Here is a 24,450-nt window from a genome sequence, read left to right as displayed (position 1 = left end):
TTTTCTAAATCAAGGATGTGTTGGCTTTGCTTTGTAAAAGATTACAATTTTTTTTTTTTAATTAAGGATGTTTTGGGGGCCAGGAGATTCCTTTTATGCTAGAATTATCCCAGCCGTATTTCTTTAGAAAGTGAGTACAGCTCTTCCACAACTAGAATGTTGGATGTCTAAATTGCTACAGTAGGTCTTGAGTATTGACTCAATATCTACCAAGTTTTTAAATTTACATTTCAGGAGAAAAACAGGTGGAAAGTTGAGGTGTGATGTGAAGCAGGAAGAACAAAGTGAAACAGCCATTATTGCAATTAGGCATTCCTTCTTTTTAAGACTGTAACAAGTAATGTGTTTAATTTCCCACCAGTAGGCCTTCCAGGATACATAAAAGCATGGTACGGTGCGAGGTTGAACTCTCTGCTTCAGTTTCTGACTCATCCACTGTCTAAACATGAAATGCTAGGTATAATATTTCATTTCTTGGGATTGTTTTTATACTGCTTACCTCAGAGGGCTATTATGTGGTTTCAAAGAAGTGTAGGTGAAGGCACCCTGAAAAGCCTAACGCACTCTATGATATCATGTAAAATTAAAATGTTATTAATTAAGGTTTCACTGTCTGCTGTGGCCTATTCGTACATGGGGACAAGGCTGCCCTAAAATAGGCTCATTCAAGCCACGATCTAGCAGAAGAACGGAGTTGAAAGGGAAATTAATAATATAACAGATAACTTTTCAGTGCTTTTGCCCTAATGGCAATGGGAATTCACATCACCACCTGCAGAGGGCAACTCATTAGTTAAAAGACCACTATCAGTTAAGATGATGCTTTTAAAATGTCTTGCACTGTGCCTCCTGACAGAAAGGCAAGGGGACTTTGGAAGGGAGATGGATTCTCAAATAGGTAGATATTCTTTACATAATTTTTATAAGTTATTTAAAGAATATTTTTTATTGGGGAATATTGGGGAACAAGGTGTTTTTCCAGGAACCCATCAGGTCCAAGTCAAGTCATTGTTTTCAATCTAGTTGTGGAGGGAGCAGCTTACTGGCTCATGCAGGACTCGAACCAGCGACCTTGGTGCCATGAGCACCGCGCTCTAACCACTGAGCCAACCGGCCAGTGGGCTACCCACAGGTGGCTCAACTCCAAGCTCAAGCCGTTGTTTTCAATCTAGTTGTGGAGGGCACTGCTCACTGGTCCATGTGGGAATCAAACCGGCAACCCTGTTGCCAAGAGCTCATGCTCCAACCAACTGAGCCATCTAGCCACCCCATTTTAAGAATTTTTAAAGCTACCTGGACTTGTTTCATAAGTTACATGGATTTTCCACCCTGAGGTTGACCGGTGTCTATTCAGAGACAACCTGGAAAGCAGGGCGATACTACAGCTGGAAACTATGGCTTGCTGTGGGCTGTACATGAGTGACTGCCGTCACTCACTCAGTGCCATGTGTTTATGCCACAAGACTCCTCTTGCTGTGTTTCAGGACAGCAGAAGAAAGACATGAGGGATATGACCTTATATATGTATATGCTTACTTTTCTCGGGGTAAGCATCTATTACTGGTTTTAAAAATCATTAAGATGGGGACTACCCTCTTTTAGAATGATGGAGGTAGACGTGAGTGAAAACGTACCCTTTTTTACTCTGTGTATTTCTGCATTGTTTATAAAATGCACCTCACTTCTACCTCACTTTGTCTCTGTCCCTCTCTGGAAATCATCACCATTCACCATTCAGTGTCGATGTTTTCAGACATTCGCCGTGTATATAACATCATGTCTTTACGAACAAAAACCAAAATGGGACTCTGTTATACTATTAAGTATTCATCCACTTTCCACATATTAATTGAGTACCTACTATGGAGTGAGGCACTGTTTAGTTGCTAAGGATACAACACCAAAGAATTGGTAAAGTTCCTGATCTCAGAGAGTTTGTACTCTAACCTTTCATAACTTAAAAAACAACAACAATAAAAAAACAACTCTATTTCAGAGTAATTCCAGATTCACCAGAAGATTCAAAGAAAGCACAGAAAGGTCCTGTGCGTATTTTATCCAGTTTTTCCCCGTGGTTACGTCTTATGTAACTATAGTACATTATTAAAACCTACCATACAAAAATCTACATGTGTAGATCTGTGTAACTGTCACCACAATTGAGATGCAGAGCTATCTATCACCACAAAGATCTGCTTCGTGCACCCCCCACTTTCCTTCACCATCTCTAACCCCTGGCAACCACTAACCCGTACACCTCTATAATTTTGTCATTTTGAGAATGTTATATAAATGGAATTGTGTAAGATGTGACCTTTTCTAATAGGCTTTTTTTACTCAACATAATGCCCTTGAGATCCTTCCAAGTTGTTGTATTAATAGTTTTTCCCTTTTTATTGTGAAGTATATATTCCATGATATAGGATGCACATAGTTTAACCATTTACCTATGAAGGGATATTTAGGTTTCTAGTCTGGGGCTATTATAAGCAAAGCTGTTGTAAACAACTGTGTACAAGTTTTCACGCACACATAAGTTTTAATTTTTCTGGGACAAACGCCCAGGAGTACAGTTGCTGGGTCATATGACAAGTATAAGTTTTTTTTTCTTTTTAAGAAATTGCCAAACTGTATTCCAGAGTGGCTATACCATTCACATTTCCAAAGGCAATGTATGATTTTTTCCATGTCCTCTCCAGCACCTTGTGAAGTCACTATTTTTAATTTTATCTGTACTAACCAGTGTGTAGTGATATCTCATCACGGTCTCAATTTGTATTTCCCTAATGGATAGTTGTCTTGAACATTTTTTCATGTGCTTATTTGCTATCCATATATCCTCTTCAGTGAAATGTCTGTCCATTCATGTCTTTTGCCCATTTTCTAATTGGATTGTTTGTTATTTTAGTATTGAGTTCAGAGAGCTCCTTGCATATTTTAGATAATAACCCTTTGTGGGGTATATGGCTTCTAAATATTTTCTCTCAGTCTGTACAGCAAAAGTTTTTTATTTTGTTAAAGTACAATCATCAACTTTCTTTTCCTTTATGGTGTCGTGTCATATCTAAGGATCCTTTGCCTAACCCCAGACCCCAAAAATATTCTCCTATGTTTTTTCTAAGTTTTATAGTTTTACATTTAAGTCTATTATCCATTTTGAGTAAATTTTTATGTAAGATGTGAAGTTAAAGATGAATTCGTGTGTTTTTTTTTTCGTTTGTCTACGGGTGTCCAGTTGTTCTAGCACCATTTGTTGAAAAAGCTATCCTTCTTCCACTGGATTACTTTTGCACATTTGCCAAAAATCAGTTGGGCAATAATGTGGAATTATTTCTGAGTTCTCCATTCTTTCCATTAATCTATGTGTCTCTCCCTCTGTCAACACCACACAGCCTTGTTACTATCTCTCTATAATAAGTCTTGAAATCAGTTGATTCCTCTTACTTTATTCTTTTTCAAAATTGTTTTAGCTATTCTAGTACCTTTGTCTTTACATTAAAATTTTAGGATAATCTTGTTTGTATCTGCAAAACAGGGATTTTGTTAAAAATTGTGTTAAATCTGTATCTATGTGGGCAGAATTGACATCTTTACTATGTTGAGTTTTCAAATCTATGATCACAGTATGGCTCTCCATTTCTTTAGATCTTTGATTTCTCTCATTAGCATTTTGTAGTGTTCAGGATCCAAGTTCTGTACAACTTTTGTTAGATTTACATGTATTTCTCTTTTTGGTCTTTGAGCAGTTATAAATGGGATTGTATTTTTTAAAAATTTGGCAGTCATGTGCTCATTGCTAGCATAGAAAACTACAATTGATTTCTGTATGTTTATTATATTTCTCTAGTATTCTGTGACTTCGTTGAACTGCTTTACAAGTTCTAATTCTTTGTTTTTGTTTTGTTCAGATTTGTTGGAATTTTCTACACAACCTTATGGTATCTAAAAATATAGACAGTTTTATTTCTTCCTCTTTATTCTTTATGCCTTTTATTTCTTTTTCTTGCCTTATTGCACTGGCTAGAACTTTTCAGCACTATGTTGAACAGGAGTGGTGAAAGCAGACATCCTTGCCTTGTCCCATTTTATGGGGAAAGCATTCACCATGAAGTAAAAAGTATGAACAAAAAAATACAGTGAATTTTTAAATTAAAAAATGTATTACAGTAAAAGACATATGGCCTTTAATCCCCCTCTCTTCAAACACACTTATCCCATCATTCTTGCCACTTTCTGAAGCAGTTCTGGAAGTCCTTTTTCGTGAGTGCCTTTTTCATTGCACTGTCGTGGCTGCCTCGATGTCCTGAATTGATTCAAAACATTTTTCTTTCATGGTAATTTTGACTTTGGGGAAGAGCCAGAAGTTACATGGTGCCAGATATGGTGAATAAGGTGGATGAGGACACACCATAATGTTTTTATTTGACAGAAGTTGCCATACACCAGAAGTGACAACCACAGAGCGTTGTCATGATGGAGGATGAAGTAAAGACACATGGTGTATAATTCCTCTTATATATTTCTGAATTCTATTTGCTAATGTCTTGTTAAGGAGTTTTGCATCTATTTTTATGAAAGATATTGATCTGTAATTTTCTTTTTTATACTGTCCCAGTCTGGTTTTGGTATTAGGATAATATTGGCTTCATCAGATAAGTTGAGAAGTGTTTCCTCCTCCTCTGTTTATTGGAAGAGAATGTATACAATTGGTGTTAATTCTTCTTTGGTAGTATTCTCCTAGGAAACCAGGAGATTTCTTTTCTGGGAGATTTGAAATTATAAATTCAATTTCCCTAATACTTATGGGGCTAGTCAAATTATCTATTTCCTATTGGTTGAGTTTGTGTTAGTTTGTTTTTTAAGGAATAGGTCCATTTCATCCAAGTTATCAAATTTATGTACGTAGAATTGTTTATAGTAATCCCATATTATCCTTTTGATGTCTTGGGGGTATGGAGTTATATCCTCTGTTTTAATTCTTAATATTGGTAATTTTTGTTTTCTTTCTTTTTTGCTTTGTCAGTCTTGCTAGAGATTTGTTGATTTTCTTGATCTTTTTCAAATAACCAGATTTTTGTTTCTTATTTCCTTTTTGTTCTATTTTCAACTTCACTGGTTTCTGCTCTTTATTGTATCCTTTCTTTTTTTTTTGCTTGCCTTGGGATTATTTTGCTCTCCTTTTTCTAGGTTCTTTAGGTAGGAGCTTAGATTATTATTATTTGGGACTTTTCCTTTCTAAAATAAGCATTTAGTGTGACATATTTCCCTCTTAGCAATGCTTTAGCTGTGTCTCACAGATTTTGATAAATGTTGTATTTTCATTTTAATTCAGTTCTATATATTTTATTTCCCTTGAGACTTCCTCTTTCAGCCATGGATCACTTAGAAGTCTTTAGTTTCCAAGTATTTGGAGAATTTTCACTGTGGTCAGAGACATACTCTGTATAGTTTTGACTTTTTGTTTTTTTTTAAGTTTGTTGAGGTTTGTCTCTAGCTAGTTACTCTCTGTATATGTTCTATGGGCACTTGAAAAGAATGTGTATGCTGCTATCATCAGGTGGAGTGTTCTATAAATGTTGATTAGATCTTGTTGATCAATGATATTGTTCAGATTCTCTATATCCTTGCTGATTTTGTGTCTAGTTTTTCTACAGCTTTTGAGATAAACATGTTGATGTCTTCAACTAGAATTGTAGAGTTCTCTGTTTCTCCTTTCAGTTCTATTATTTTTGGTTCTTATATTTGCTGCTCTTTGTTTGGTGCATACGCAGTTGGAATTCACTGTGTTTTCTTGATGGATTGACCCTTCTATTATTATGTAATATCTATCTCTGTCTGGGGTAGTTTTCTTTGCTATGAAGTCTCTTTACCTGATATCAATGTAGTCACTCCTGCTGACTTTTGTTTGTTTGTTTTTGAGAGGTAGAGGAGCAAAGATTTTTATTAAAGCGAAAGTACAGCTCTCTTATGAGAGGGGGTACCTGAAACTGGGATGCCCCAGTTCTGCTGACTTTTGATTAATGATTGTATGATATACCTTTTCCCTCCTTTTACTTTTAGTCTCCCTTTGTCATTATATTTGAAGTGAGTTTCCAGTAGACAGCAGATAGTTGGGTCATGTTTTTTATCCACTCAGCCAATCTCTGACTTTTAATTGGTGTATTTAGATCATGTACATTTAATATAAATATACGTTAGCATGTAAGTTGGCCATTTTATTTTTCTTTCCTGTTTGTACTCTCTCTTTTTTCATTTCTCTGTTTTCTTTTTCCTGTCTTCCTGTAGGTTTACTTGAACATGTTTTGGAATTCAATTTTATCTATAGTGTGTTTGAGTGTGCCTTTTTAAATACACTTTTAGTGGTTTGTCTAGGTATTACATTATAAGTATGTATGTATGTATGTATACGTGTGTATGTGTACGTGTGTGTGTTCTGTGTATGTGTGACTTATCACAGTCTATTGGTATCAACATTTTACCAGTTTGAATGAAGTATAAAAAAACCTGTTTGCCTGTACACCCTTTTACCCTCTCCTGCTTATAATTGTCTTCAATATTTCCTCACCTACATTTAGAACCACATCAGACAGTGTTATATTTTGTTGAACCATCAAACATAATTTATAAAATTCAAGAGAGAGGGACAATATATTGTATTTACCTATATTCTAATTCTTTCCATTTTTCTTTCTCCTGATATTCTAAGGTTCCTTCTTTTTTCATTTCCTTTGTGTTTATAGAACTTCCTTTATCCATTTTTTATAGGATTTGTTTTCTGATAACAAATTCTTTTAGATTCCCTTCATCTGAGAATGTTTTGATTTGACCTTCATTCCTGAAGAATATTTTCACTGGGTATGGAAGTTGAAGTTGACAAATCTTTGAAAAGCACTTGAGAAATGTTGTGCTAGTTTCTTCTTGGCCTCCATGGTTTCACATGAGAAATCTACTGTCATTCTGCTTTCCCTTAAAGTATCATTTCTATCTTGATACTATCAAGATTTATAAATGTAATTTTCAGAAGTTTGACTATGATGTGTCTTGCTATGGATTTCTTTAGATTTATCCCATTGGGGGTGCACTCTGCCTCTTTAATCTATAAATTTGTGTCTTTTGCCAAAATTTGGGGAGTTGTCAGCTCTTATTTCTTCGAGGACTTCAACCTTACTGTCTTCCTCCTTTCCTTCCAGGACTTCAAAGACATGACTGCTAGATCTTTTGTTATAATCCCACATGTCCCTGTTAATTTTTTTCCACTTTCTCTTGTTCAGATTGGGTTGTTCAGATTGGGTAATTTCTATTTTTCTGTCTTTAAGTTCATTCATTCTTTCCTCTATTCTATTCATTCTGCTGTTGAGCCCATCCACTGAGTTTTCTATTTCAATTAATGTGTTTTGCAGTTCTAAAATTTCCATTTGGTTCTTCTTTATGTCTCTATTTCTTTGCTGAGAACTTGTATTTTCATTTGTTTTAAGAATGTTCCTAAATGCTTGCTGAAGCATTTTTATGTGGCTACTTTAAAATCTTTACCAGATAATTCTAACATCTCTGTCATCTCAATGTTGGCATCTATTGGTTGTTTATATTTATTCAAGTTGAAATTTTCCTGCTTCTTGGTGTTGTGTGATTTTAGATTGAAACTTGGACATTTAGGGTATTGTGAGACTCTGAAACTTATTTAAAGCCCTTTCTGTTTCTCTAACGCTGCTCCCGGAGGGGAAGAGATGGCACTGCCTTGTTACTGTGGGTGTAGAAGTCCAGGTTCTTCATTCAACCTTTGTTGACACCCAAGGGATGGAGGAGTTCCTCATTATTGCTTAGCAAGTGTAGGAGTCTCACTTCCACAATAAGCCCGATACCACACTGGCTGGGAAGGATATGAGTATCTTATTGCTGCTCTCCACATGGCCTGCACTGACACCTCAGTTTGGGAGTGTGGTTTACCTCATTCCACTGTTGAAAGTCCTGACTCTCCACTAGACCTCCCCTGACACCACGCCAGCATGGAGGAAGAGGTGTACTTCATTATTGCTGGGTGATGGTGGAAGTTCAGGCTCCCTACTCAACCTTCTCTGACTCTACTGTTGCAGGGATGGGAGTGGAGGATATTCAGGTACTTATGACAGCCTGGCAAAGGTGAAAGTCTGGGTTTCCCCTTTGGTCTTGGTGTGGATTGGGGTGGGTCATCCCCATCTGTGGTGGTAGGCTGGAGTGAAGTGGTCATTGTCTAAAAGTTTTCTGTCTTCCTAGGATGCCCCTTTCCTGGCTATAAAGAGCAGCCTTTTGTTGGCTCTTTTTGACTGCCTGTTGGTATATCCAGGTTGTTGGCTTCTTTGCCTACAAATCTGAGATATATGACACAAAAAGAAAAACCAGGAAACTCACCACTATGTCATTCTTCAGAGCCCAAGGTCCATAGCCAGTCTTTTTCTTCTATCCACTTTTCACCTCTGTATCTCTATGATGTGAGGATATAGAACAGGTAAAGATATTCTGTGTCTAGGTACCTTACTGAACAATTTTAATAGTGCTACCATTTTTCAAGTTGATGGTATTGGATTTTGGAGGATGACAATCCCATACTTTGAAAATAACTATGTTTTCTCTTCCTTTGCAATATTTATACCTCACTTCATTTCCTAGTCGGTGCCTTGCCCAAGACCCCTGATCTTCTGCGGATTAGCAGTGATGATGGGCAGCCATCCTGCTCTTCTAACCTTTCAGTGTTAAGTAGATTGTTGTGTAGGTTTCTGTTTATATCCTTTATCATTGTTTTCTCTGAGCTTAGCTTATTAGGATTTTTTTTTTTTTTATTAAGAATGGATGCGTAGTTGTATTAAATGCCTTTACTGAATTTATCCAGCTAATCATGTGATTTTTCTCCTCTGATCTATTAATGAGTTGAATTATAGTAAAAGATTTTTTCTACTGTTGAGTCTGCCTTACAGTCATGGGATAAACCGTTTTAGGTCATGGTATGTTATTCTTTTAAGACACTACCAATTTCGATTTATCATATTTAGGATTTTTGCTTATGTATGTATTAATAAGATTGTGCTGCTAAACCCTGCTGCTGCTGACCTCTTAGATGGTACATATGTTCTCCATGCTGCCCTAGAGCACTCCCTTAAATTAATACTAAATTTCCTATGAAATATTAACTATCTTCCTTTTAAATGTTCTGCTTGGCTTTTGTAGACATTTTGAGTTACTGAACTCTGGTTTTTGCTCTGCTATTTTTGTGCCATCATATCCATTTTTGGTATCTAGGTTATACTAGCTTTGTAGACTAAATTGACAATCTTTAGATATTCTGTGTTCTATAGCAGTCTAGCACACAAATTAATATATACTTTAAACTTTAAAGGTTGTTAAAAGTAAAAAAAAAAAAAAAAAAAAATTAGCGATTAGTAAAACCATCTGGACCTGGGACCTGGTTGATGGGGGTTGTAAGTGGAGGGATCTGTGACCAACTGTTCAATTTCCTTTTCCTATAGTTACTGGTCTTCTTAGGTTTTCTGTCTCTTATTGATTCAGTTTAGTAGCGTATATATGTGTTCCCAGAAAATTATTTTGTTTCTGTATTCAAATTTATTTTTTTCAAATTTATTGGACTTTGCATATATTCTCTAATTTTGAAATCAAATCCGTATCTGTAGTTATACCCTCTTTATTATTCTTTGTTTTTATTTATTTTTTATCAGACTCTTTTATTTGTATCTAAACATCTTTTGGTTTTAATAATCAAACCGACTTCTTTTTCCATTTCATCAGTTCCTGCTGTTATCTTTATTGATTCTCTTTCTTCTACTTTATTTAGCTCTTTTTAAAAAAATTGTCTTGAGATCCTTGTTTAGTGCATTTCTGATCTTTTTTTGTTTTCTAAATGCATCTTAAACTTGGAGCCCCTCTTTGATGCACCCTGTAGATTGCGAACTGCGTGCTCTCATTATCTCTCATTGCTATGTGGTCTCTAATTTCAGCTTTGATTTTCTTTTATAAATTACTCCTGTGTTAGAGTCCAAAAGGCCTGTAGTATTGACCTTTTAAGGGTTTTATTGAGATTTTATTTGTGGCCAAATATTTGGTCAGATTTTTTTTTAAGTGTTACATGGAAATTTCAACATGTTTCCTTTTAGTTGGGAACTGAATTTAAATGTGAAATTGATGTAGCCTGATGATTGTGTATTCAAATCATCTATAGTCTTACATTTTTTTGTTTGTTTACTTGATCTGTCGATTTCTGAGAATGAAGTGCTAAAATTTCCCAATATGATCATGGATTTAATAGTTTCTGCTTGCATTTCTAACACTTGTTACATAGTTGCATGCTGCATTGTTCAGTAAAAAAGATTTGACTATTATTATCTTCTAAATTGTATCTTTAATCTATATAAAATATTGCCTTACTTTTGGCTTTGGATTCCACTTCTGTCCATTATTAATACTACATTTTTTGCTTTCTTTTTTGTAACAGTAGGTTTTATCTCCAGTCATTCTGTTTTGTGTCACTTAAAGTCTTTTGTAAATATATAGCTCAGTTCTACGTAGTTCCCATATGAACATTAGTCTTTTAATAGGAGAATTAAACTAGCTATATTTGTTATATTGATATGTTTGGAATGATCCCTGTCATTTATTTTCATTTTCTACTTAACATGTTCCTCATTTCTCTCCCTGTTCTTTATAGCAAGACTCAATGTGTTTCCTTTTTTTTCCTTTGATCCTCTAAAAGCTCTACATCCTATTCTTTAGTTGTTAAAATAGAACATTTAATTCTCAGCATTGGTAGGAATATATCATATTTTTAATTTATTTTTTTAATTTATTGGGGTGACAATTGTTAGTAAAATTACATAGATTTCAGGTGTACAATTCTGTATTACATCATCTATAAATCCCATTGTGTGTTCACCACCCAGAGTCAGTTCTCCTTTCATCACCATATATTTGATCCCCCTTACCCTCATCTCCCACCCCCCACCCCCCACCCCCCTTACCCTCTGGTAACCACTAAACTATTTCACTGATATGTGGTATATAAACCAAAAACAACAAAAGAACAAGACAAACAAATGAGAAACAGAAACTCATAGACACAGGAATCTATCATTTTAATCAGAATTTGTAACCTACCCTTGAACAAATTTCCAAGATTCATACTTATCCTCGAACTCGTTTTCACAGTAGCCTGTTCTTGTTTTATCAATGCAGTATCCCTCTGAAGATGCCCTTTTTCCCTGAAAATAAGACCTAGCCAGATAATCAGCTCTAATGCATCTTTTAGAGCAAAAATTAATATAAGACCCGGTATTATGTTATATCATATCATATTATATCATATCATATTATATTATAAAGACCCGGTCTTATATTATAGTAAAATAAGACCTGGTCTTATACTAATTTTTGCTGCAAAAAATGCATTAGAGCTGATTGTCGGGCTAGGTCTTATTTGCAGGGAAACACAGTAGCAATTGTGTGTGCATGTCTGACAAGGTGTAACTTCTCCGCATTGGAGTCCAGTTCAGGTTATTTTTTTTATCTTTATAGTGCAAGTAATTTCCTCAAATATCTCATAATTCTTGCTTGTCCACTCATATTAAAATACAAAATGTGTGGATTGGTGTTGGTAGCTGTCACGTATTTCTCCAGCAATCATGTGCCTTGGTTTCCGCTACAGCTCTCTTCTGAATGGGAGGGATGGCTAAGAACTACATGTCAGTTCTGGGGGCCCCCAGAGGGAAGCTGTGCCCTGAGGTTGAGTAGTTTCCCACAGCTCCCTCCTGGAAGAGCCGCATTTCTCTCTTCTCCTCCTTACCCCCTGCATTTGTCATGAGGTACCTTGAGCTCTTCCCTGACTAATGTTGTTCTTTAACAGCCACTCTCATAGCATTACATCTGTCTTCTACCTACTAGGGGGAGGGGCAGGAAGGCATGGTTCAGGTGTATAGGGAAGACTTGTAACTAATCTCCCTCACAAGTGTCCCCATGTTTTGCCCTCTCTCCAAATTCAGTTTTTCCCACACACCTTTGGGAAGACTCTCTGACCTTGGCTAAGACTCCTAATGGGCTAGTTAGGGGAGCAGTTTACACCCTTCTAGTTTTTCTGTCAAGCTGACCTACCTGCTTCGTCCTCCAGAAATTCATCAGTCTAGCTGGGGCACTAATGGTGCTTTTTCAATGCTATTAAGGATTTATTTTTCTTTCTTGGTTATGGGAAGAAAACACATGTGCTTGGTCTGCCATCTTGAACCAAAAGTCTGAAAGAGGGTTTAGGATGCCCCAAACAGGTAGTTTTCTGAGTGAGGAAAATAAATCACTAAAATATTGTTTCTATAAATAAATCCAAAAGAGACATCCCTTTTCCTGCCCAGGAAAGTCCAGTAGAATGTAAGAGTACAAGGGGTGTGTGTCTACAGCTGGAAGGAAGTGGTGTGCAGTACCGTCCCAGGAAGGCTGGGTGCCGGGGCTGTGTTTGTTCCGTGTTGGCAGCATTGCTCACGGACACTGGCTACTTCTATTAAAATGTAACTATTAGCAAATGAAATTAAATACTTCCGTTGCTTAGTAACTAATCCCAGCTGAGAAAGAAGCAAAAATAGAATACCTAAACTTAGAACTTTGAGGCCATGTGCCAAGCAAAATATTCTTATGTGTATCCTTTGGATCATCTGCCATTTGAATGGATGAAAGAGTATGACAGTGGCAAATAGGCAACATTTGTGATGACTTTGCTTGCTACAAGTGAATACACCTTGATGACTAAACATTATAAGAGAGAGGCAGGCTTCCCAAGCCACCCCAGGCCCCAAAATTACCAATTAGGGGCAGGAGCAGGAAGAACCTCTGATTAACTACTTGGAATTTACTTTTCTGATTTAATTTAAAAAGCCAAAGGGCATTATGTGATTTGTCACATTATACTGTTGGAAGAAAAGTATAAACCATCTGTTTTACCCTTTTCCATATAAAATAAAAATATCATTTTTCCTTCCAAAGCAGCTTTTCAGCAAGACACAGAAAATTAAGAATCAGTTTAAAATTATGTAATATATGAAGTAATTACTGGGCTCATATAATATTGGAGTTTAAAGAAATACCATGATAAATTAACATTAAATGTAAGGTCAGTTACTTCAAATATTACTTTTTTCTGCCTTCTTAAAAAAAGACACTGATGGGAACCACTTTGAGCACCTCTTGTAATTGCAAAAGTCAAACGTGACTTGTATTCATCTTTTGTTATCGGTATATATTATTACAATTTTAGTACAGTTTTTTCCTTTCTTGAAATGTGTATACATTTTTTGATACCCTCTGTATACACATACAGTTTTTCCTAAACCATTTGAGAGTATCTTTAGATATTTCAGCTTGTATTTCCTGAAAACGGAACCGACTGCAGTTATCCAATTCAGGAGCTTTAATATTGATATAAAATTACTGTGTGGACTGTGTTGATATAGTATCACAATCCATATCCAAATGTTGCCATTTGTCTCAATAATACCCTTTAAAGTAATTTCTTTTTCCCTTGCTTAAGGATCTGGTCCAGTAGTGCTCATTGTATCTGGTCCTTATGTCTTTTTTATCTTCTGTAATCTGAAATAGTTCCTCAGCCTGTCTTGTCTTTCATAACATTGACATTTTTTAAGAGAACAGAGAATGTCCCTCATTTGGGGTTTTTCTGATGTTTCCTCGTGATTAGATGGAAACACATTTTTGGATCACTAATTGTAATATTCTTTTAGGTATTCTAAGTCCTTAAGAGGATTGTTCAGTAGAAGACAGTTAGCAAACCTCAGAGTCCTGTCACTCCAGGTCTGGGTCAGGCCTGGCCCAGGTACCAGGTGCTAAAGGCTCTGGCCTCAGCTTTCTGGTGTGTCAACACTCAGCGCTCAGTAGGCATTTTCTAACAAAGTATCCAGGGACTCATTCCAAAATAGAAAAGTAACCGTTTCAACCTGAAATCCATTCCCCCTCCTCTCTTTTATAAGTGTTTTAGAGATATAAAAGTTCACAAAAGAAAAGGCCACATACATTGGCAAAAATATTTAAGCTATCTAAATAATAGTAAAGAAACGTTTTTCTGGAAAATGTGTATACCGTATGTGTGTGTCAGGGTTTATGTTTACACATGGTTGGATCTGGAAGAAATATTCAAAGAACTGAAGAAGTTCATGGCTAAGTCTTCCAGGGCCTCAGGGCTTCCGCTGCCTGGACCAGTTTCCCCCACACCCACAGGCACCCACTCTTCTCGGCCTCTCTATGTGAGCTCTTTGCTTAGGCCCAACTTCGTTGCTTTCTACGGCACTTCCTTCTCCTCCCCTTGCTGTGTTTCTGCAGTGGTTTACAGTCTTAAAAATGCAGACCGGGGACATCATAGTAATTGTCTCTGGGCTGCGATGCCAGGGTCTTGGGCTTTTAACCCCGATACTTAGTGCATCCTTCTGATCTAGAGCGCTTATCTTAGCCATAATTCTGCGCTTAGGTTCTCACCTGTTCTCCTTCAGCTTCCATGAGAATCCCCTAAATTGCTCCCTCACTGTCCTGCTCTGTGCAAAGCCCAGGGGTATTACAAAGATCGAGGGGAAAGTGGGCAGCTCTATGGAACAAAGATGTTGCTTCTCATTCACTCATTCAGTAAGCATGTATTGAGCACCTACTATATGCTAGGCATTCCTCTTGGAGCTAGAGATACAGAGGTGAACATGTCAGACCAGATTCCCCCCCTCATGAAGCGTATGTCCAGTGGAGAGTCTTGTGATATACTAGTAAGTAAAGCCAGGAAGACCATAGCTCCAGGTGACAATAAGCTCTGTGAGGAGAATCAAACACGTTAACGTGAAAGATGGTGGGAAATGGTTAGGGCACTCACCCTGGCTCCCCTACTCTGTCGTCTCAGCTGGATGTCCTCTCTGAGTGTGGGTTTTGCCCTGGTGCTTCTCTGCCCAGGCTGCTTGCTGTTCCGTCTTTTCCCTTGGGCTGGATCCAGGATGAGTAGCTGCAAAGATGCCACAGGGCGCCAGGAGCTCCTTACTGATGGTCTATAGGAGATGCTAAGTCATTGCAGGTTCCTTGGAGACAAAACAGGGTCGTGTACATCGTACAGGCAGAACCTGGGGTCAAGGAACTGAAGAAGGATTCATTTCCATTTCATAATTTGACAAATTCCCAAAGAAAAAGACGTTTAGTTTGCTCAGGGGAAGCTCATTAGGCATTAGCACTTGTTTAACCTACTTTTTATATGGAAAACAATCAGAACTATATACAACACATTTAGAATAGACACCATCTTGCTTATGCTTTCTAGACATGATGGGACGATACTGTGTCGTTAAGTCAAATGATTTTCTCTACCTCTTGGCAAGTCATTAACATTCCATTCACGTTTGCCCCTAAAATTGGGCCACATGCCAGTCTCTCCTATAGTATTTATCTTTCCATTCAGAAGGTACCAGACTGAAATTATGACTTAAAACAGGGTAGGTGCTGTTTTTTCACAACTTTTCCAAAAGTCCTGTCTCGGAGCTCCTGAGGTGTGAATTTTCAGACTTCATGCAGGTAGCCTGGATGGGGCATGACGGGAAGGAGGGGCTGTGCGTGCTCAGGGCTGGGCTGGGAACGCGCCTCCAGGCCATCATAACGGATTCTTCTCCTCTGGTGGCGGCCTGAGAGTTTTATTATGAGTTTGGTTGTGAGCAGGGTTGTATCGTGTATTACAGAAAGGCGTACATGCCCACTCTGATAAACATATATGCTTTCACCACAACTTGGCTAAGGCATGCACTTGAGGGGTGAGGAAGCAGGTGGGTGTGATGCCAAAGGTGGGACAGAACCACTGCATCCAGCCAGGCTGTCACTGAGGTGGGGGCTTCTCCATCACTCTGAAGTGGGTTCCCCTACTCCCTCCCCCTCACAAACCTCAGGATTCCTGTAGCCTTCACCAGTGTGGGCACCGTGGCCAGATGTCCCCAGGCTGATGGCTTGAAGGGGGGAGTATTGGCCAGACAACTGCGATGCATGCACCTTACCTGGAGGGGAACAAAAAGCACCTCTCTTCTTTCCTTTCCTCTGCTCTAAACTCATTCCAGAAACCTGGCGACAGCAAAGACCCACAGGAAGGGCTGAAATGAACAGCCCTTTTGTATTTCCAGCCGAGGTGAGGGATGCAGAGGCCTCTCGGGAGAGACTGTGGCCCACGCAACCCTCACCAAGTTCAACAAAGCAAGGCCCCACGGTCAAACTTCCTGGCTTCAAGGGGCTCGTGAGGCTTCAAAGCTTAGAAATAGAACGTTCACCAAGAAGCAGAACTCTTGAGTGGCCCAGTGCAGAGATTTTTATCACAGTGAAACATGATGCAAGACGTGACAGGATTTCTCTACCATGCCCACACTCAGCACCAGTTTGCAACATCAGAGGGTTCCCAAGCAAAGGAAGCATAAAACTGGCCAAACCCAAGTGTCCCTGTGGTTCCCTGCTGACCTGTAACAGCTGCTCCCACACTCCCACCCTGATCCCAGAGGTCCTGCACTATTTCCCCTCCTGCATCCCCGATTCCTCAACTTGGCCTGTCACAGCTTAGAAAGTGTGGCCCATTCACATGCGCCTTACCCCTTACAGCCCCCTGATCCAGCGACAGACCGAAAAAAGAAGGTCAAATTATCTTCCATCTGTGAGAACCTTTCATTACTTTCATTTTTTGATACAATGCAAAAGTAACCTGAAAGATGAAAATGTAAACTTGAGGATTTAAAAAAAAAAAAAATGTAGTGCCAAGCGCTACGTACTCGATTACACTCCATCACGGTCAAAATTCAGCAGGGAGAATCACTGTCCCTTGGTAATTATGCGCATCCATTAGCGTGGCATCCATTCTTTGTCAGAAGCATTTGGTGACAGTCTCTCTCCAGAGAAGCACACAGCTCATGTGGCCTGCAGTTAGATGGCCACCACCTACCACCCCGGGGGCCATGCCGCCGATAACACCATATTAAAGGCACAGCTTCTTAGTTGTTTTGTTATTGTTGTTTTTTTTTTTTTTTTAATCTCAGAGGCTGGTGCAGAGACCCAGAATGTTTATTATAATTTTATAGGCACTGCTTAACAAAAGCTTCACTCAGGGAGGAAAATTAAATGTTATGGTTTCATGGATGATGGGGGGTGGGGAGCGGGGCCTGGTAAGCTGCAGAAGGTTGGGAAGGAGAGGGGAAGTGTCATTTCCTTTCCTTGAGGAAAGAAAAATATGGGGCAAACCATAAACAAAGCTTCATTCCCAAACCAGCAATTGTTACCCTTAATATGTTTTGTCAGACAAGTCTTCAGTACAGATTAAAATGAAATGCCAAGTCATTTCCACCTCTCGGCCGCTCACGTCTATGAACAATGGAGATTGTTTTGATGAATGTCAGTTAATGGCACTTGCACGCTTGTAGATCTAGTCGTAGCATCAAAGACTAAGGAATGGGGGGAGAGGGGTTATCTGTGTGCAGAGAGGAGAGATGGGGAGGAAAGATTGTTCCATAACCCCTTTTCGACTGATTTGGTTCATAACCCAAATCGAAAGCAAACCAATCAAGAACAAAATCAGGATGGCAAGATAAGATGACCGTTGCTTGTTAATTAGGCTGAAAGCATAAAACATGATTTCCACGAGCTGAGTCCACTGGGAGGAGGGTTTCTTTGTATTTAGGATGCTTTGTCAGGCAGGTTCTATTTCCATGGCAGGAAAGGGGGCAGCTGTGTTGCTGGGGTCCGAGCCTCTGGTTCAGCTGGGATGTTTGCAGCGAGTCTCAGCCGTGGCAGTCTGTCCCCTTCCCATTCGGTTCCATCCTGACAGAAAGCAGAGACTGCACACCCCACAGACTGAGCCACGGGATCTCATCCCCTGGCCCCATCACGGCTTTTGCAACTTCCCATCCGAAACTCCCAAGGTGGGGTCATTTTGACGAGTAGGATAAAAACGGAAGTGCAGCAGGATTCTGTCACCCCAGGATTTAAATGCTCACCTCGTCAGGACCGGCACGTGCAGAGTCCTTATGCGTTCGTCCTAGTCTTATGCTGGGTTGGGAGGATTTGGTTTCGGCTTATTCTCCGTTGTTTAGAATAGGAGTTTTGCGGGACGCGGCCAACCCATTGTACAATTAACACTTCTGTCCAGCAATGATGGTGAGGAAAGTCTCCGTGTTTAAAGTCCGGGAGGTGACACTGGTCTTCGCTTCAAAGCAGCGAGGAGCAGCCTGTTACTTTGGGGCTTACGTGTGTGTTCGTTTTTCAAATCGCTAGTTACCAAATTCTGCGGTGTCTAACTCAGTTTGCTTAGCAACTCAATCCGAAAGAAATCCTTGCAGGAATGCTGGGGACGTGGAAATTTTCTCTTCCTGCAACTAGAATGAGAGATTCAAAGGCAAAGAGAATAAAACTGAGGTGTGTCAAGCTCAACGATCCTCATTATTAATTAGTAGCATTTGTGCCCATGTTCATTTGGTTTGATCCCCACAACGACCCTCTAGGGGGTTACAGTCCCCATTTCACCATGAGGAGACTGAGGTCACATGGCTTCCCCGAGAACCCCCACAGCCAGGAATCAAGCTTGTGCGTCTCTCTGACCCAAAGTCCCAGCTCCCTCACCAAAGCCGTATCTTTCAGAAATGTTACAACTCTAACTCAGGAATTGGCCTTACTTGCTGAAAAATGGTAATTTCTCATTATACTTGTACACTGGTGTTAAATTATTGAAAAATTTTAAACTTTGCATACTTTGGGACAATAATTAGTCTCAAAGCATCAAACATGGTTTCTGAGAGCTGAGTCTATTGACACAGGATTGCTTTGTGTTTAGGAATCATAGACTTTCTTGTATACATTTCAGAAGCAACTTAAGTGTTCAAATTCTTAGATAATCTGAAGGTTCCATTTTGCTGCCAATTCCAGGCTTTTCAAAACTCAAGTTAAGGAGGTGATTCTAAAGCGGGAATAAAATGGAACCGTTTGAGTTGGTCTCCCTTCTGCAACCAGGGGATTTGAAAAGCGACAGAGAGTAGGCAGCCTGCCAACCTGCAAGAAAAGGAAGGGTGATGCTTCCTGATAATGCCGGGAGGCTCGAGGACTGTGGCCAGAGCCCAAGTCACATCCCTCGTGACTGACCCAGAAGCCCACGTCTCTCCTCATTTCACTGCCCCCTCCATGACCCAGACGCAGGCTTTGTTACCTCGTCGTCTGGGGAACGCCACACCAACCTCCCTGACTTGTTGTCACTCCTCTGGGAGCACGTAGGGATGTGGGGGGCAGCACATGGGTGAGACCGAGTCTCCATCTCCTCACCCATAAAGTGGGGGCAGTGATACCCACCTCCGTGGGTCACTGTGAGGCTTGAAGGTGTGTGGGGCACCTGGACCACGTGGCACAGTCAGGCTTGGTGAAAGGTGGCTGGTTACTGCAGCAGAGGCATTCTGGAAGCTGCCAACTCCTCCAGGATGTCTACCCCTCCTCAGCAGACCTGAACTCACAGTCTGTCTCTGATAGCAATTTAACATATTCTGGCATTTGGAGGGAGGAAAAGGTGGGAGTTCACAGTGCTGGCCCCTGCCTCCAAAGGTGATCAGAGAGGCAGTTCCAAAAAGCGGCACTGTCAGACTCCAGGGCATTTCCTCAGGCTCACTCCACTGGGACCCTTTCATGATCAAAGGGTTCTTCAATTTGAAAATCACAGTAAAATCTCTGGCAAAACACCAAAATAGAGCGGATCATCTCTGTCAGCAAATTTTGCTTCCCAAAGACTTGTTCCCATGGGTAGAAACACTGGTAGAAACTAGGGATGCAAAGATTTGGAGCCCAGGAGCTCTGCCTCAGACTAGACCCCTCCCCGTGGCATAGACAGGGTGGCACCCAGTCCCCAAGGCACAGGAGTTGGGAGAGGCCAGGAGGGGCATTCCTCCAAAAGGACTGTAATGTTTTGCTAATTTGTAATGGTGAGAACCTAAGAAATACACATAGAAATGGATTCTAAGAAAATTAGACTAAGGAAGGTGAAATAGAGAATCTGAATTTAACATGTTACCTCCAGCAGCTGCAAGTGGCTCTAAGAGATGCGTTCTGGTTGGCTGAAAGTTGGATTCCATGGTGCTACTCGTACATTCAGTGAGCTTCTAGAATTAACCTGGTATAACATAGATGGAAGGAATCAAAGGCTCGGGAAGGCTGGGATGTTGGAGTGGATTTATCACATGTGCCCTGTGCACCCACTTCCTCACTGTCCCCAGAGCAGCCTCCAAGGACATTCTCCACTAAGAACCTGAGAAATACATTAGTGAGGGCACACCAGCTGCCATGAAGAGCTCTGTGGTGGCTGGGCATGCTGGGCAATGCTGCCATTGAGATGGGCTCTCTCATTTCAGCGGGATGATGGAGGTCAGTGCATGGCAGAGCCCAGACAAGTAAGCACTTAGCCTTCGGGGACAAGGTGGGCACAGTTACCTAATGGGCACCAAAATGTTTTCTCAATATTGCTGTCCAGCTCTCCTACCCACATGAGTTATATAATGTTTCCTTTCTCCATTGTTTTTCTTTGCTTTTACTGTGCATACCTAAACACTGTGTAGTCAGTCTTGGCTATGAATAAGCAATCCTCTACTTTGATCCTATTTTTCTTCCTAGTATTTGATGATATTGCCAAAAACCACTTCCAAGAACATAATGGGTTCTACCCACATGTCACCCTTTGGTATAAAGAGCACTGAGCCCGGAGGAATCATTTAGAAGGAATGTTCAAGTGTGCACCTCTCCTCCAGGGCTCCCCAAGACAGAGCCAGCCCCAGGGACTCCCCACTGTAGTATTTGGGCTTATTTCTGTAGTATTCGGGGCACCTATTGGTGAGCCACCAGCGATGACCGTGAATATCTATTAAACCCAAGGATTGTCTGCTTTATTCCTTCTAATGACCAAGGAGGATAAGTGTTGTTGTCCCCATTTTACAGATGAGGTAACTGTCTGCTAATCAATGGCAGCCTGTCTCACTGACCTTTGTCCTTCTACCCCAGGTGCCCAGAGTGTCTCTGTGGGAGTCCCCTCAGAACTTCTTCACACAGAAAACTTCCTGCCAACTCACTCTGCTCGGTGAGTACTAAGTGGGCAGACACTTGGAATCAGCCCCAAAAGGTGAGCAGTGTTTTATAGTTCAGTGTGCTTTGCAAGGGGATATTTTGCATGTGACAAAGCCTTACATGGCCACATTATCTTGTTCAATGATAATAACAGTTCCCTGTTCTACGCAACCTAGCTGAGCTTGGGGTAAAAGTGTGTGTGGCCCAGGGTCACACAGGGGTGTGACAGTATCTCTCACCTGACTCCAGCTCTACCCCTGAAGCAAGGTCATGCTCTCATGTACTTCCATATGCTGCCCATGGTCCTGTTAACAAGGGATTCAAACTCAAAAAGTCAAGAGAAGTGGTGTTTGGAAATGTCTGCCGGCCTCCTGGGGGTTACTGTGACGAACCCCCACCCCCCTCACGTCCTGCCGGTGTGCAGTCTACTCACCCCAACTTCCTGCCAACTCAGTCTTGATAACTGTGTGGACGAGCTGCCTTGTTCTTCATCACCTTTTCACTTTGCTGGTCTAAACCCATTATTGAAGAAAAATAAAAATAAAAAGCATTAACTATAAAACAAAATTTGAAACATCTTGAAAGACATTTACAAAATATGTATGGCTCCTACCCACCTGTGACTTTCATAAAGGTTAAGAGGCTGCCCCTCAGAAAAGTTTGCTTTCAGCCCCACTGCCTCAGTGTTCCTCATCTGCAAAATGGGGATAAAACCATGGCCCATTCCCAATCTCCTCGTGTCCTAGTGTAGTGCATGTCAAGGACAGGGGGACAGAGGTCAGCTGAGAAGTTAAGCTTTGCAGAGGGTCTTCTCATTTCACCCCTTTCTCTTCAGCTTCCCTTGAACGTCCAGGTCTGAAGCTGTTGCCGCTGGGAGTGAGGTGACAAAGGAGTCCCATCAGCTAGGTTACAGGCTTGGTACTTTGTCTACAGAGTATTGCATCATCATCCCTCTTGTTTTGTTTTTTGTTGTTTTTTTTCTTTCTAAGGATGTGGAATGGGGGTGAGGGGAGGAGGAATGGTCAGGGTGCCTTCACCCTAAAACAGGCAACTCTTCATCCTCTTGCCACTTACGCTTAAGACCCATAAAAGCATGGCCCTAGAAGCATTGCATCAAACAATTGCTAAGAGGCACTTAAAGGTTCTTTGATAATGGTACGTAGCTGTGCCCTCTCGCTCTCTTAAAAGATACGCAAGTGCAGGCGAGAATCCAGCAGTGAGCCCAGGCTGGCAGAATTCCCCACCTCTCTTGCCCACCCACAGATTTGCAGCCCAGAGTTAAGATAGAAGATCAGTAATACAGTGGTCCTGCTTTGGGCCAGAATGGCTTCCCGTGAAATTCAGCTGAGTTCCAAGGTGGCCTATGCTGAGTCTGAAGTTAGACTGACTGTGACAGTGACCCTGTCCGGGAAATTTCTTGCAAAATGAAGAAGGAGACTGGATATCCTGTTTTGTGTCGAGAACAAGGACGGAGAGGCTTAGCAGTACCCACAAATCAGTAGGTTTTCTATGTGCCACGTGACGCGGTTCTGAGTTGGCTGTGGTCATGGGCAAAGTGCATAATGTGTGATTTCAAGGCCCAAGGGTGTTGTTATTCCCAGTTTAGCAATAAGGAAACAGGAACAGAGTGAGCTGGAGCATGTAGATGGCATTGCAAGGTCAGATGGGGTGGAGCTTCGTCTTTATATGCAGACCGATCTCCACCCTCCCCCGGCATCCACTTGGGGAAAGTTCTTCCTTGATCTTTTCTGTGTTATGGAGCCCGTCTCACCATACTGTCTTTAAATGCTTAAATACCTAGGGTTTCAAACGTGCTTTACTTTGAGTGAAGTCTCGGGGATATTTGTCTAAGTATTCCGCATTCACTTTCATCAATAATTACACAGAGAATTTTTTTTAAAATAGTGTTTCCAAGGTAGCCACATAGAGCCCTGAATTCTGCCCTCTGCCTTGGTCCATCTAACTTCCTGTCCTCCAGTCATGCCTCTGAATACCCTCTGCCCCAAGCATGTGAGCCCCTCCATTTGCAGGAAAGCTGCCCCTTGTCCCCAGAACTCAGAAGCACTTTCAAGGTGTGGTACATAGAGCCAGGGTGCCGGAGGAATCCACTAGCTCCAGCTGACTTGGGCCTCCTTTAGGGGATAACAGGAGTGGATTCTTGAGCTGCCCCAATGGTGACATTCTGTAAGAGTCATGTCAGTGATGTGCCTACGTCTAGAGTCTGGGGACAGGATCTTCCACATGATGACGGCTCCCAGCCCCCAGAAGCTGGTTCGTAATCACAGAAAGATTCGGACTTAAGAGTCATCCCCCACTTCGCTGGGGATCTCTCTGGATAAAGGCGGGGCCACCTAATAGACTGTGAACGTGAGACTGCACAAGTGTGAGGGTAGGTACGCCAGCATCTCCCCCAGTTCAGGGCTGTGCACCTAAGACAGGTGGTGATTCCTTGTTCTCAGAAGCCTGTCCCTCATTATCTTTTCCTGAGGATTTTGTGGTGTCGTAGAGTTACCTCATTCTGTTCTGAAGCTGAACCTCCCCTTGTTAATGTGTTAAACCGTTTCTTTAAAAGGTTGTCTTCCTCCAAGACTATATTACTTGCTGTATTTTTAATAAGATGATTTTTTGGGAGAAATCTGGAGAGAGGAGAGTGCAAACCGGTTGGGACAGAGGCCTGAGAGCCTTGCAGGGGAAATTCCCCCGGGCTCTGTGGCCAGAAACTGTGGGAGGGAGCAGGCCTTTCAAAACAGAAAAAGGAGGTCTCTGCTGAGAACCAGAAATGCCAGGCCTCTGCTGTTTTCAAACAACAACCTCTTTTCTTCCCTGAGAAAAACTGCTTGGTCAAGCTTCCCCAACGGACGTTTTTGTCTGACAAGAAAGCATTTTTGTCCTCTGGCAACAGAAATGTCGAGAACCAAAGCAAGAGGGGCCTGCCCGTAGGAAGGGAGCGCAGCTCACCTGTCGCTGGGGGTGGAGCCCAGGCCCCTTCCACAGCCACCTTCGTCTGGGGGTGTCTCTCCCAGGTCCAGGACAGCTGCTGGGACAGGAGAGGTCAATCACCCATGGACCCCTCAGCTCTGGTCAGTGGGTGATAGGACTTTGCATTTGAGCAACATGAGACAAGACTGTCTTGTTTGTTTATTAATAGGCATTTGTCACACAGCGGGTTAGGCAGTAACCCTCTAGTCAATGTGTCTTAATCCTCCATTGTCAATATGTCTACTGGGGCTTGCAGGGGAGGGAGGGCCTTTTTCAAAAGAAATCCCTTTTCAGGAGAAATTCAGATGTGTCTGCATACAATGGGCATGTCCCTAAAATGAAGTGTCTCCTGTGATATTCAAGGTA

General features: G+C 41.0%; 2 long non-coding RNA genes across 3 annotated transcripts in view; one reads left to right on the top strand and one right to left on the bottom strand.

The window, feature by feature from the left end:
* The window catches only part of LOC141567169 (uncharacterized), a 101,205-nt gene extending 79,738 nt beyond the window's left edge, over positions 1–21,467 (top strand). Inside the window, exon 3 of the long non-coding RNA XR_012489600.2 lies at positions 21,043–21,467. This is a non-coding gene — a long non-coding RNA (uncharacterized LOC141567169). The remainder of the gene's footprint in view (positions 1–21,042) is intronic.
* LOC141567168 (uncharacterized) lies at positions 17,123–24,239 on the bottom strand. 2 transcript variants are annotated; one of them, XR_012489599.2, is made up of 5 exons: positions 24,064–24,239; positions 21,539–21,617; positions 21,345–21,410; positions 20,063–20,161; positions 17,123–18,389 (listed from the first exon to the last, which is right to left on the bottom strand). It is a non-coding gene; the product is annotated as an uncharacterized LOC141567168 (long non-coding RNA). The 2 variants fall into 2 exon arrangements; XR_012489598.2 differs by lacking the exon at positions 21,345–21,410 and having other exon boundaries at positions 24,064–24,229.
* Between the last annotated feature and the right edge of the window lie 211 nt (positions 24,240–24,450).

Source organism: Rhinolophus sinicus, chromosome 5 (assembly GCF_057876585.1).
Source record: "Rhinolophus sinicus isolate RSI-liver-muscle chromosome 5, RSI-T2T, whole genome shotgun sequence".
NCBI classification, from domain to species: domain Eukaryota; kingdom Metazoa; phylum Chordata; class Mammalia; order Chiroptera; family Rhinolophidae; genus Rhinolophus; species Rhinolophus sinicus.
Note: the sequence above shows the minus strand (reverse complement) of the source record. Positions and strands in the feature narration are given on the sequence as shown.